At 41.2% G+C, this 14,439-nt stretch overlaps 1 long non-coding RNA gene across 1 annotated transcript in view; it reads right to left on the reverse strand.

The window, feature by feature from the left end:
- Positions 1-5,694: 5,694 nt before the first annotated feature.
- The window catches only part of LOC140676709 (uncharacterized), a 46,658-nt gene continuing 37,913 nt past the window's right edge, over positions 5,695-14,439 (reverse strand). Inside the window, exon 4 of the long non-coding RNA XR_012048601.1 lies at positions 5,695-5,742. This is a non-coding gene — a long non-coding RNA (uncharacterized lncRNA). The remainder of the gene's footprint in view (positions 5,743-14,439) is intronic.

Below are 14,439 nucleotides of genomic sequence, written 5' to 3' on the forward strand. Positions count from 1 at the left end.
GGGCGGGTCATCGAACCAGAAAGGGAAATCACAAAGTGCCCGCCTGCAAATGTATTTTTTTAAATCTGAGATTGATACATTTTGTATTATTTGCACAGCTATGTTATTTATTTCACGTAGAAATAATATGTTTCTATTTTTTTCATGTTACGTAATTCTGTGCTACTTAAACAGATTTTTTCCTGTGCTGTTAATACCCATCTTGACTAACTGGGTTAATAAAAGCGCCAACTAAAGTTGTCATTCACTTCAATTTCACTGAATATCGCTCAAAAATGTATATCTTTATATGTATACTTTCACCCACAAATATTTCGAGATATATATCGAATATCGAGTTTAAGTAAAAATATATCGAGATATACTTTTTCGTTCATATCGCCCAGCCCTACTCACCGCTGAATAAAAGTTAAGCATGAACAAAATATAATTGTATCCATGAGGCGATTTGTCCATTAAAGGAGAACAAGCAAACACCTGCAAAGCATGGCGACCACGTTGATGATCAGCTATTGAAGGAAACAGTTGGTTGTTGTGGCCATAAACAACCGCGTAGCCTCTTCCAGTGTGCGATCACGCTCCATGGAGGGGATTGACGCAGGTCGGATTAAACACTCCTTTTTTTCTGGGGCATTGACACGTGTCAAGCAGGCCGAATGATACAAATAATAGCTCGGTGCGTTCAATCGATTCCATCATTACAGCCTCACGGGGCATCAATAACTTTTCATTATGTTGAGATGCCATGTCTATATTCTCACTTAAGCAGTGCCCAGCAGCCCGAGTTTAGCGGTGACATCACCAGAAGGGGTCAGCGACGGCTTGTCTGGCGCCTCGATGTTTCCATCAATAAGACGTGATACCTTCACACCTGTGTGTCCTCGGTGCTGGCATGACCAACAAGAAGCGGCCATCAGTCAATAGAGCATCATCCATCCTTCCAAGGACGGACGATGAGGAGAACATCTCACCAGTGGTGATGTGTACTGATTCACTGTGTATTGTTGCTCTTGTGCTGGAGCCTATCCCAGTGAACATTCACATCATCATATCACATCATTTACATATATGCAGAGCCAACTCAAGGCTTAGTGTGGCCCGAAACAAGATTTTTATTTTAATATTGCTTATTTATTATGAATATTAGACTCCTGAAGGGGACCCACCCCACATACACAAAAAACTAGCTACTGACTTAATTTGGCTGAAACTACCTTTACAAAACACATTTAAAAACCTTTTTTTACACAATAGTGCCAACAGGTAGATAGTCACATAACCTGTTATTCACTAAAATATACCAACTCAAATCAAACTTTATTCATGAAGCTCTTTACATTTTAAAAATGAAGTGCCTTACAGACCTAAAAACAATGCCCCGATGACCCACCTCCCCCCATTATCAACTCCAAACACACACACACGAATGCATGTCTGAGTACAGAGTAGCCAGGTGAAGAAACACTATCACAAGATGTCAAGTTCCCCTTTAGAGTCGTGGTCAAAAGTTTACATACACTTGTAAAGAACATAATGTCATGGCTGTCTTGAGTTTCCAATTATTTCTACAACTCTCATTTTGTTGTGATAGAGTGATTGGAGCACATACTTGTTTGTCACAAAAAACATTCATGAAGTTTGGTTCTTTTATGAATGTATTATTGGTCTACTGAAAATGTGAGCAAATCTGCTGGGTCAAAAGTATACAAACAGCAATGTTAATATTTGCTTACATGTCCCTTGGCAAGTTTCACTGCAATAAGGCACTTTTGGTAGCCATCCACAAGTTTCTGGCTAGTTTCTGGTTGAGTTTCTGACCACTCCTCTTGACAAAATTGGTGCAGTTCAGCTTAATTTGTTGGTTTTCTGACATGGACTTGTTTCTTCTTCACATTTAAGTCAGGACTTTGGGAAGGCCATTTTAAAACCTTAATTCTAGCCTGATTCAGCCATTACTTTAAGTACTAATGATTGTCACACACACACTAGGTGTGGTGAAATTTGTCCTCTGCATTTACCACTTTTGACGTGTGTTTGGGGTCATTGTCCTGTTGGAACACCCAACTGCGCCCAAGACCCAACCTCCGGGGTGATGATTTTAGGTTGTCCTGAAGAATTTGAAGGTAAACCTTATTTTTTATTGTCCTATTTACATTTACCAGTTCCATTGGCAGAAAAACAGGCCAGAGCATAATACTACCACCCCCATGCTCAACGTTAGGCTTTTTTCCCGAGATTAAAGGCCTCACCTTTTCTCCTCCAAACATATTGCTGGGTATTGTGGCCAAACAGCTCAATGTGTGCTTCATCTGACCACATAACTGTCCTCCAGAAGGTCTTTTCTTTGTCCATGTGATGTCAGATGAAACAAAAATTGAGCTGTTTGGCCACAATACCCAGCAATATGTTTGGAAGAGAAAAGGTGAGGCCTTTAATCCCAGGAACACCATTCCTACCGTCAAGCATGGTGGTGGTAGTATTATGCGCTGGGCCTGTTTTGCTGCCAATGGAACTGGTGAATGTAACTGGGACAATAAAAAAGGAGGATGTTCCAACAGGACAATGACCCCAAACACATGTCAAATGTGGTGAAGGAATGGCTAAATCAGGCTGGAATTAAGGTTTTAGAGTGGCGTCCAAAGTCCTGACTTAAACGTGTTGACAATGCTGTAGAAACAAGTCCATGTCAGAAAACCAACAAATGTAGCTGAACTGCACCAATTTTGTCAAGAGGAGTGGTGGAAAAATTCAACCAGAAGCTTGCCAGAAGCGTGTGGATGGCTACCAAAAAGCGCCTTATTGCAGTGAAACTTGCCAAGGCACATGTAACCAAATATTAACATTGCTGTATGTATACTTTTGACCCAGCAGATTTGCTCACATTTTCATTAGGCCCATAATAAATTCATAAAAGAACCAAACTTCATGAATGTTTTTTGTGACCAACAAGTATGTGCTCCAATCACTCTATCACAAAAAAATGAGAGTTGTAGAAATTATTGGAAACTCAAGACAGCCATGACATTATGTTCTTTACAAGTGTATGTAAACTTTTAAACACGGCTGTATTTCAAAGGGGAAAGTAGTGTTTAGCGAATTTATGTAGGATTATCATTAGTGGGCAATAATAATCATAATAATACATCATTACAGCACTATTACTCTAAAAGTATTATTATTAGTGCATTTGCTAGGAGTCGAGCCTCCCATGTCATTAAAAACTAGCGATGCCTCTGTTTCAAATTTTATTTAAGGGTCCTTAGAAGCATGTGGTATGAGATGCAAAAGTAAAACTTAAATACTGTTTTGTTTTTTTATACAGCATTTTTTATCTAGATGTTTGTTTTCTCAATAAAAAGCATGCTACATGTTAAATTTGTGGTGTTTATTTCGGGGTGGGGGTGGCTTGTACAGATTAATTTAATTGTGATTATTTTATTTGGGAACCTATAGAGGTTAATTTGTGTCTTTATTACAAAAGCTTTTTTTGACACTGAATTTATGCAACTGAATTTTTTTTACATCAAATTATGCTGACAGCTTTGTTGAAAAAAAAAAACTGTTCTAAAATTTGTTATACACAAATTGAGTGTATACAAATTCAGTGTAAAAACATTTTGTGTAAAAAAAATAGTGTAAAAAAATTATTTCTATAGTTTGAAAATATCCAGCGGGCCGCATGAAAATGTTAATTATGTTGTATCATACCAAGGTAGCCCCGTTTTTTTTTTTTTTTTTTAATGCTGTTTTGCAAGACCTGTGTTACCTGACTTCAAACTTGACACCTCATTGGCTAGTTCTGAGACAGGATCGATCACCTCAGTCTTAATTTACTGGAAGTGAGTCCTGCTTTTTGAAGCAGCACATTTTTCGACACTTACTGAATTTTTTTTCACTGCCCTGCAATGAGGTGGGGACTTGTCCAGGGTGTACTCCGCCTTCCGCCCAAGTGCAGCAGAGATAGGTTCCAGCACCCCCCGCGACACCGAAAGGCACAAGCGGTAGAAAATGGATGGATGGATGATTTTTTTATACACTGAATTTTTAATACACTGAATTTTTTTTACATTGAATTTTTAAACACTGAATATTTTTTACACTGAATTTTTATACACTGAATTTTTTTTATGTAACATTTTTATACACTGAATATTTTTTACACTAAATTTGTATACACAGATTTTTTTTACATACATTTTTTATACAATTAATATTTTTTACACTGAATCTTTATACACAGATTTTTTTTATGCACTGAATTTTCTTTACATTTAATTTTTATACACTGAATATTTTTCACACTGAATTTTTACACACTGATTTTTTTTTACATTAATTTTTTATACCCTGAATATTTTTCACAATGAATTTTTATACACTGATTTTTTTATGCACTGAATTATATTTACATTGAATTTTTATACACTGAATTTTAAAACACTGAATATTTTTTTTAGGAAATTGTCAGCAAAATTTGATGTGAAAAAAATTCAGTTCACAAAATGTAAACGCAAAAAATTCAGTTACTAAAATTCAGTGCAAGAAAAAACAAATTTCCTAATAAAGATACAAACTAACCTCCACATTTTAAGGAAACAAGCGCCATTACGTCGGTACAACAGTAACGCAATAAAAATTGCCCAGTGTATCCTCTGGAGAACAAGCATTCTCTGCAGTGAACGTTTGCATGTTTATTTTTTCTGTCATGTTTAATCCTGACAAAAATGAATGTCCACTGCAGAGGATGTTGGTTCTCAGGAGACCTCGCTTTAAGCCTAAAGTCAGCAGTGTGTTGTTTTGTCTGCAGCTGTCTGCTGTTGTGTTACGTATTGATCTTAATGTTGCGCTTCATCTTTGCCGCCCATTGGGGGAAGGATGAGCATTTAGTGAATCAAACAATGTTTTTAGGCAACACTTTATTCTCCTTCCACCCCCTTCCTCCTTCCGCTCGTTTGTTTTTTTTGACTGACATTTTGCTGAAATTACCAACAGTGCCTGAGGGAAGGTGCATGTCAAACCTTTAAACTGTTATTATTCCACACACAAGCCTCCTGTTGTATTTCGCCAATGTAATATTTAAAGTGGTGTTTGTTCATGATGGGTTGGGTGGGGGCTCCCTCTACACTTCTCCGTGTAGTGTGCATCCCCTTCACAACACTTTTATAGCTGCGCTCACTTTTGGGCCCTAGTGGGTTCTCCCACAGGAGCCTATTATCCTTCTTAGCATATGCAAAAGCCCGCTGGATTGTGTATGGCACTCACTTAGGGACTTGACACACGTATTATGCGTTGCAGGGGCCGCGTCTCTTTTGGAAAACTCTCCTCACACTGAGGGGCTTTTCACAAAGAAAGTCATTTAGCGCTCTGAGCAAACATGAAGGGCCCCACAACAACAGAGGAGACGTGTCTTGTTCATGGTTTGATCCACTTATAGAACTCCGCACTTAAATGACAGGAGAATTGGAAGCTGGATGCCGAAATGCATTCACTTCGTGGAACCCCCAAACTGCGAGATGCCCTTTTACTCCCAAGTTGGAAGTATTATAAAATCATCAAAATCCTCTTAGTGGACATACAAATTACAGTTCTTCATTCCTAACTGTCATTAAGTGTCAGGAAAAGCGAACCACTACGCAATAAAACTCAAATAAAGGAAAACTACTCACTCTTTAAAGATGCCTGCAAGAGCCGGAACAGGAGGACCGATACTGTCACCCAGTGGTGTTTTATAGGTAATGCTGCCTGGAAAAAAAAGCAATTAAATAACCAACCCTGGAAAAAACTTAAGAAAAAAAGACTTAAAAATACTTAAGAAGCAGCTCATATTCAAGGTCTATGGATTTATACATGCAAACCAAGCGAGTCATAGCTTTTTTTCCTGTCATTTGCACACACCAGTGACCTGGAAATAACAGCCTATATTACTGTATTTTCCAGTAAGCTCGAAACTAGTTAATTACACAGAAGGACTGTGTAAATGTTTATTTAAATACCTTAATTGTTTCCAAACGATTTCTGTAACACGGCAGTAAAACTACTGATCAAACAAAACAGAAGTCATCGTCATGGACCCAGTAGCTGCGGAAGCTAGCTGTACAATCAGCGAAATGAACTCAATAATAATAATAATAATAATAATAACTGGGATTTATATAGCGCTTTTCTAAGTACCCAAAGTCGCTTTACATGTAGAACCCATCATTCATTCACATCTGGTGGTGGTAAGCTACTTTCATAGCCACAGCTGCCCTGGGGTAGACTGACGGAAGCGTGGCTGCAATTTGCGCCAACGGCCCCTCCGACCACCACCTATCATTCATCATTCAATTCACCGGTGTGAGTGGCACCGGGGGCAAAGGGTGAAGTGTCCCGCCCAAGGACACAACGGCAGCAATTTTTTGGATGGTAAGAGGCGGGGAGCGAACCTGCAACCCTCAGGTTTCTGGCACGGTTGCTCTACCCACTACGCCATGCCGCCCCTATAAGTCCACGGTGATGTCTTGGTGAGTTTACTGAGGAATTTGTGGAACTGAAACAATACAAAAAGAATGCCATTGTAAGTTATTAATACTAACACAGACACTCGTAAAAGTAATAGCAATTTAGCTATTGCTAACGACTTGTTTAGTAAGTATGAATTGATTGAGTTATATTGTAAAACTTACAAACATACATTAACATGGTTCCCCTAGGGGAAACTGGGCAAAACATGGCACACTGATAAAGCTTAACCTATTGTTACTACAAAAATCTACAAGGTTAATATAGTTTGCTTGTCTTTCTTCCCCTCCATTTATCTGCTTTCTTTTGCAATTCAAGTTATTAATATGTATCGTTGTTTTTGAGCTAATTATTATTATTATATTATTAATATTCATTATCAATAGTGCTATTTCTATTGGTATTTTTATATAGAATATAATTATAAGAAAAAAAACTATCCCACACTTTGAAATGTTTCCTTTTTCTTAGTTCAATTTAGACTTAAAACTTCAAAGATCCTTTAAGGCAGGGGTGTCAAACGTACGGCCTGAGGGCCGGATCAGGGCCGCAAACAGGTTTTATCCGGCCCGCGGGATGAGTTTGCTAAGTATAAAAATGTACCTGAAATTTTTGACTGAAAGAAACAGCTGTTCTAAATGTGTCCACTGGATGTCGCAATAGCAATTATTTGTAGATGATGCTACATATGTACAAAATAAACCACATGATGTTAGTACATCAGTCGAGGAAAATTATCAAACTACATAAATAACATACTGTAATTTGATTTTGATATTATTCTTTTATTTTGATAGATAGAAAATGAACACTAATTAGTTGACTGATGAACATTATCACATAAATTATTCATAAAGTATAAACAACGACAAATAAAGATATAATACTATTAACCGCAACATATATTGGTAATAAAAAAAAAAAATCAGAATGTGCTTGTTCTATTTTTAAACAAAAAAAACAATCTGAAGTTGTCTTTATTTTTAGGTTATCGTGCCGTGATGTTACCCCACTTGGGGGTAGATTTTTCTCCATGTGGCCCCCCATCTAAAATGAGTTTGACACCCCTGCTTTAATACAGGCATGACATACAGAATAATCTGGAATGAGACTGTCAGTGGCCACGAAAACCAATGTGAAAACGCTCTCACTTGAGTGATAATCACAGATCATGGCTTCACAGTCAAACGACACAGCAGTTGTTTTGGTCACATGTTCTTTCTTAGAGCGACACGACGACGTATTGGAGGTAAATGGCGGAGCCTGACTGCATTCTTCAGGTGGGTGAAGGAAATCAACAAGCAACTTTCCTCCTCATCACATCCGCACTTTGATTCCAGCTATGAAATGTTCATCTGCATAAAAAGAAGGGAACTTTTTGTGCTAACTTTGCCCCCCCCCCTTCCCCTGCACCCTAAACTGCAAGATTGGATTTTCTTAATTAAATTATCCCCCTTGCTCGCATACTCAAGGGGGCCATTGGCTCAAGGCAGTGAGAAAAATGTGTCTGGTTTCTTTTTATGCATAAAGCTGGTTTGTGCACAGAATGAAATGTTTTGTTCTGCTTGGACTCTTTTTTTATTTTTTTTTCCTCTCCACAATTCCATTTGGACCCCCCCCCCCCACCTCTGTCCTAACTGGCCGTCGCTGCTTTCTTGTGTGTTGTGCCAGCATCAGCCCTGAGCCTCTTGCCCAGAGAAAGCTTTGATGTGTGTCCCCCTGTGCCCCTGCCCCCCTCGCGCCCCGATTGACGGAGATGGGGCGGGGCTGGCGGGCCGACGTGGGAGTGGATGGGGGATGAAAGCGAGCGGGGCAGCGAGGGGGCACCTGCACACAGAGCCTTGCCTGTGTGCCTGCTTCATCTTCAACTGCTTCCCTTGACCGCGGGCTGAACTCCGGTGTCAGCGACCATCACACGGTCGCTGTGACCTCCCTCTCTCTCTATTTATTTCCCTTCCCTCTCCCTCCATAACCTCCTCTTTTCTCTCGCCGCCCTTTTTTGTCCGTCTGCTCGCCTTCTGGATGTGTCTTATGAGAGACCAGCACATGACAGGTGACTTGAAATAAAAGGAGATGCTCCGACTCCCCATTGAAATATTAGTCTTAAATTCAGAAATAAAATATGCTATCTCTCTTCTGTGGGAATTTCTTCAAACATAAAACAACGCTTTATGTCGCATTAGACTTCATGTCGCTTGTTTAGACTTTATGACGCTTTGTTTAGACAAGGGGTGTCCAAACTCCGAAAGCCGACTCACTGCATGCAAAGTAACAAAATATATCGCCTATAAATATAAACTACATTGTCAAAAGTATTTGGCCACCCACCCAAATGATCAGAATCAGGTGTCCTAATCACTTGGCCCGGCCACAGGTGTATAAAATCAAGCACTTAGGCATGGAGACTGTTTCTACAAAATTTTGTGAAACAATGGGCCGCACTCAGGAGCTCAGTGATTTCCAGCGCGGAACTGTCATAGGATGCCACCTGTGCAACAAATCCAGTTGTGAAATTTCCTCGCTCCTAAATATTCCAAAGTCAACTCTCTGTGAGGAACTCGCAAGGCTGCCGTTTGTGTGACCCCAAGATGCAAGAACCAGGAGAGCGATGAGTAGGTAAGATGAGTTTTAATCTCATGTAACAAAAAATAAAGCAGTCTTGCATAAATGTTCCAAACATAGAGTGTTATCATCGAGCACTGAGGAGTGCTCGAGACAAAGTATAAATAGGATACATGTTGATTGGTAGCAGGTGTGGACCGGCTGCCAATCAACGGCAGGTGAGGAAAAAACAGTGTTCAGCGGAACAAACAGGAAATCTAACAAAATAAGAGCACTGACAGGAAGTAAATACAAAAACAAGGAAATCGTCACAGGACCCCCCCTCAAGGAACAGATTCCAGATGTTCCCTGGAAACAAGAGCAGTCAGAAATCCAAAAGTTACGGGAGGGTGGAGGGAAAGTCAGGTGGCGGCGACGCATTGAACGCCGCTGGAACTGGCGAGGCGGGCGACCACAGAACGGCCACATTAGTGGCCAACAAGGAGGCGGAAGCGCGTGGTACCTGAGCACCAACAGCTGCGAAGGTCCACACACAGGTTCTGCAGATCGCTGCCGACAGCGTGGAGGAAGTCCATAACACCGCCGCATCTTTGGCGGATGAGGAGGTCGCGCAGCCGGCGGCGACGATGATGATGACAACAGCGCCATGGGAGGAGTTTTTGATGGCGGCACCGTGCAGAGTCCCGCCGGTGACGCTGAAGATGGCGGCGCCCTGCGAAAGCCCGCCAGAGATGATGTTGTCGTAAGAGAAGCCGATGACAACGGTAAATAAATAAATGATAAATGGGTTATACTTGTATAGCGCTTTTCTACCTTCAAGGTACTCAAAGCGCTTTGACAGTATTTCCACATTCACCCATTCACACACACATTCACACACTGATGGCGGGAGCTGCCATGCAAGGCGCTAACCAGCAGCCATCAGGAGCAAGGGGTGAAGTGTCTTGCCCAAGGACACAACGGACGTGACTAGGATGGTAGAAGGTGGGGATTGAACCCCAGTAACCAGCAACCCTCCGATTGCTGGCACGGCCACTCGACCAACTTCGCCACGCCGTCCCGTGAAGAATGCGGCCTGTGCTTCCCAGCACAGATGCCGGTAGTACCCCCCCCTCCACCAGGCGGCTGCCAGACGCCGTCCATTATTGGGAGAAGACGCGCCTGGTTGTCGGTGTCCCCTGGTGCAAAAACCAGGGACGGGCGGAAGGGGGCCAGGAGGAGGGAAAAAGACACGTCCCGCGCCGAGTCCCAACAGGAGGCCAGGAGGGACATCATGGAAGGCTCCACTGGAGCCTTCGCCGGACTAGCAGGACGAGCGGGTGCTGGCAGGAAGAGCAGCCGTGGTGCAGCTGCTGGAAGCTGCCTAGGAGCAGGAACAGTTGCTGGGGGTCCAGCCGGTGTTGGGCGTTGTGGCGCCGCGACCGGCGTAAGACGCGGGGCTGTGACCGGCGTGCGACGCGGTGTGGGAACCAGTGGTCGATGCGCCGGCACAGGCGATTGCTGTGGAGCCGGGATAGGATGCACAGCAGGCGAGGGGGAAGATGGCGGCGGTGGCCGCGCCGGTCGAGGCGGAGGGAGAAGGTCCTAGCCTGCTGTGGGCTGGGACCGCACAAACCTGGCTTTCAAGTCCTCGATGAATTGTGCGGTCCAGAACGTCGGCTGTGGATCGCCGACAGGGGTTCTCGCGAGGTAACGATATTCTGGCTCGATGATACTGTGAGGAACTCGCATGGCTGCCGTTTGTGTGACCCCAAGATGCAAGAACCAGGAGAGCGATGAGTAGGTAAGATGAGTTTTAATCTCATGTAACAAAAAATAAAGCAGTCTTGCATAAATGTTCCAAACATAGAGTGTTATCATCGAGCACTGAGGAGTGCTCGAGACAAAGTATAAATAGGATACATGTTGATTGGCAGCAGGTGTGGACCGGCTGCCAATCAACGGCAGGTGAGGAAAAAACAGTGCTCAGCAGAACAAACAGGAAATCTAATAAAATAAGAGCACTAACAGGAAGTAAATACAAAAACAAGGAAACAAACAGAAATGAAGTGACAGATCGTCACACTCTCGGCTTTATTATAAGAAAATGGAAGAGTTTGGGAACAACAGCAACTCAACCACGAAGTGGTAGGCCACGTAAACTGACAGAGAGGGGTCAGTGGATGCTAAAGCGCATAGGGCAAAGACTTTCTGCACAGTCAGTTGCTACAGAGCTCCAAACTTCATGTGACCTTCTAATTGGCCCAAGTACAGTACGGAGAGAGCCCAATGGAATGAGTTTCCATGGCCAATCAGCTGCATCTAAGCCATACATCACCAAGTCCAATGCAAAGCGTCGGATGCAGTGGTGTAAAGCTCTAGAGCAGTGGAGACGCGTTCTCTGGAGTGATGAATCACGCTTTTTCATCTGGCAATCTGATGGACGAGTCTGGGTTTGGAGGTTGCCAGGAGAACACTACATTTCGGACTGCATTGTGCCGAGTGTGAAATTTGGTGGAGGAGGAATTATAGTGTGGGGTTGTTTTGGCCCCTTTGTTCCAGTGACAGGAACTTTGAATACTCTAGGATACCAAAACATTTTGGACAAATCCATGCTCCCAACTAGGGCTGGGCGATATATCGAATATACTCGACATATCGCGGGTTTGTCTCTGTGCGATATAGAAAATGAAAAAAACTACGTTCTCACGCAGTTGCTTTTAACGGCGGGCATTACACGACAGGCTCTTCTCACTCTTTCTTGTCTCTCCTTCTCACAGAGAGATAAAACAAGTGCACTACATACGTCACATACTGTCGCACGTGCAACGTCATACGCCCTCGCGGAGCAGAGAGGTAGCGACATGGGTAACGTTAGCTGTAGCAGGTAGTGCTAGCGGAGCGGTGCGAGTGGTAATACGAGAGAGAGAAAGATTTAAATCTGGTAACAAATGGAGGAAGAATTAAATCCCAAAAAAAACAGCAGGGGGTCCATCGTCTGGCGGTGGTTTGGCTTCAAGCGGAAAGATATTGAACAGACAACCGTAAAATGTCAAGTATGCGGCAAAAGCGTTGCTACAAAAAGTAGCAGCACTATAGAGTGAAGAGTGCTTGAAACTCCGCATGTCAACATCTCGACTGGTGCCACACCCAACAAAATGCCGAATCAACCAGCACTGACCCAATTGAGCCTGGCGTCTTCCATTTCCACATCAACAAAAAATAGTCAACAACAGAAGGAGATAACGTCCGCAGGAATCTACAACATAGCGAAGGACATACACTATTTGATTTCCTATTATGCCGCTAATTTTGATTTTACACTTTTTGAAATATCTTGTGTGACATCATGCACAAAAGTGCACTTTATTTGTTTTAAACTATTGTAGTGGCGTTCTGTACAAAAAGTGCACTTTAACTTTGTGTTGTTTTGATATGTCATCTTAGTGACATCATGCACAAAAGTGCACTCATAGCTTGTTTTAAAATGTCTCTGACAATCTTGCACTTTCTGTTTTGGAAATGACATGAATGTTTGTGCCACTGCTTAATAACTGTTTAATAAATACAGTTTTGGTAAATTTAATTAGTTGTGATTTCCCTCTCTGCATGAAAGTTTAAAATGAGCATATATTAATGCAGTATGAACAAGAATGTTTTAATGTAGACACATAGAATCATCATACTGCTGTGATTGTATGCATCAAGTGTTCATTCAAGGCTAAGGCAAAATATTGAGATATATATTGTGGATCGTGGCATGGCCTAAAAATATTGAGATATTAATAAAAGACCATATCGCCCAGCCCTACTCCCAACCTTGTCATGTCATGTTCGGATGTACTTTGTGGACGCCGTCTTTGCTCCACAGTAAGTCTTTGCTGTCGTCCAGCATTCTGTTTTTGATTACTTTGTAGCCAGTTCAGTTTTAGTTTTGTTCTGCATAGCCTTCCCTAAACTTCAATGCCTTTTCTTAGGGGCACTCACCTTTTGTTTAATTTTGGTTTAAGCATTAGACACCTTTTTACCTGTGCACTGCCTGCCGCTGTTTTCGACATCTACAAAGCAATTAGCTACCGGCTGCCACCTACTGATATGGAAGAGTATTACGCCGTTACTCTGCCGAGCTCTAGACAGCACCGACACTCAACAACAACACATCATTTGCAGACTATAATTACAGGTTTGCAAAAAATATTTTTAACCCAAATAGATGAAATTAGATAATCTCCCGCGGCACACCAGACTGTATTTCACGGCACACTAGTGTGCTGCGGCACAGTGGTTGAAAAACACTGGTTTATACTTTATGTCGCTTTAGACTTTATTGCTTGTTTAGACTTTATGTTGGTTAAGACTTTTTGTCGCTTGTTTAGACTTTATGTCGCTTTAGATTGTGTTGTTGTTGAGGCTTTATGCCGCTTGTTTGGACTTTATGCCGCTTGTTTGGACTTTATGCCGCTTGTTTAGTCTTTGTTTAGACTATCTCGCGTAAGACCTTGTCACTTGTTTAGAATGTCGCTTTAGACTTCGTCGCTTGTTTAGACTTTATATCACTTAAGAATTTGTTGCTTGTTTAGACTTTATGTTGCTTAAGACTTAATGCTGTTTAAAACTTTATGTTGCTCTATACTTTGTTGCTTATTTAGACTTCATGTCGCTTTAAGATTTTTATGTTGCTTGTTTAGACTGTCACCTTAGACTTTGTCGCTTTAGACTTTGTTGCTTGTTTAGATTTCATGTCGTATTAGACATAATATCGCTTGTTAAGATTTTATGACACTTGTTAAGACTTTATGATGCTTGTTTAGATTGTATGTCGCTTTCGACTTTGTCTCGTTAGACTTTATGATGTATTAGACTTAATGTCGCTTGTTAAGACTTTGACACTTTAGACTTTATGATGCCTTAAACTTTACATCGCATTAGACTTTGTCGCTTCTTTAGATTGTATGTTGCTTTAGACTATATATATATATATATATATATATATATATATATATATATATATATATATATATATATATATATATATATATATATATATATATATATATATATATATATATATATATATATATATATATATAGTCAACACAACACAACACAAACAGCATAACTATCCATTAAAATAATACTTGTGTTTTATATTAAACCACTGTATGGGTGTATTTGGCATTAGACTTTGTCTCTTCTTTAGATTATATGTCGCCTTAGACTTTGTCGCTTTAGACTTTATATCGTATCAGACTTTGTCGCTTGTTTAGACCTTGTCGCTATAGACTTTATGTCGTTTAAGACTTTATGTTGCTTGAAAGTTTATGTTGCTTGAGACTTTGTCACTTTTTTTAGACTTTATGTTGCTTTAGACTTTGTTTAGACTTTAGGTCGCCTTAG

This window comes from Nerophis lumbriciformis, linkage group LG29 (genome assembly GCF_033978685.3).
Source record: "Nerophis lumbriciformis linkage group LG29, RoL_Nlum_v2.1, whole genome shotgun sequence".
Classification (NCBI taxonomy): Eukaryota; Metazoa; Chordata; class Actinopteri; order Syngnathiformes; family Syngnathidae; genus Nerophis; species Nerophis lumbriciformis.